The 259-nt window shown below is 33.6% G+C and overlaps 1 long non-coding RNA gene across 1 annotated transcript in view; it reads right to left on the reverse strand.

The window, feature by feature from the left end:
- The window catches only part of LOC111492252, a 625-nt gene extending 366 nt beyond the window's left edge, over positions 1-259 (reverse strand). Inside the window, exon 1 of the long non-coding RNA XR_002719840.1 lies at positions 125-259. This is a non-coding gene — a long non-coding RNA (uncharacterized LOC111492252). The remainder of the gene's footprint in view (positions 1-124) is intronic.

Below are 259 nucleotides of genomic sequence, written 5' to 3' on the forward strand. Positions count from 1 at the left end.
AAAAAAAAAAAAAAAAAAAAAAAACGCTTTTGAAAGGTTTGAAATTTGATGCGATTCGATGACGGGTATTTCGTTGACGAAAATCTATCGGTATAGACATTTAAGACATTGGTATATAACGTACCTATTGTTTCGTTGTAAGAGTTCAATTTTTGACTTGAGTCGGTAATACTCGAGTGACAAATTTTCTTGAGAAAATTTCGATACAAAAGCTACGGTTTGCTGCTTACCCACGAAAGAATATCTCTCGTATCGCTCG

This window comes from Cucurbita maxima, unplaced genomic scaffold (genome assembly GCF_002738345.1).
Source record: "Cucurbita maxima cultivar Rimu unplaced genomic scaffold, Cmax_1.0 Cma_Scf00017, whole genome shotgun sequence".
In the NCBI taxonomy this organism is placed as follows: Eukaryota; Viridiplantae; Streptophyta; class Magnoliopsida; order Cucurbitales; family Cucurbitaceae; genus Cucurbita; species Cucurbita maxima.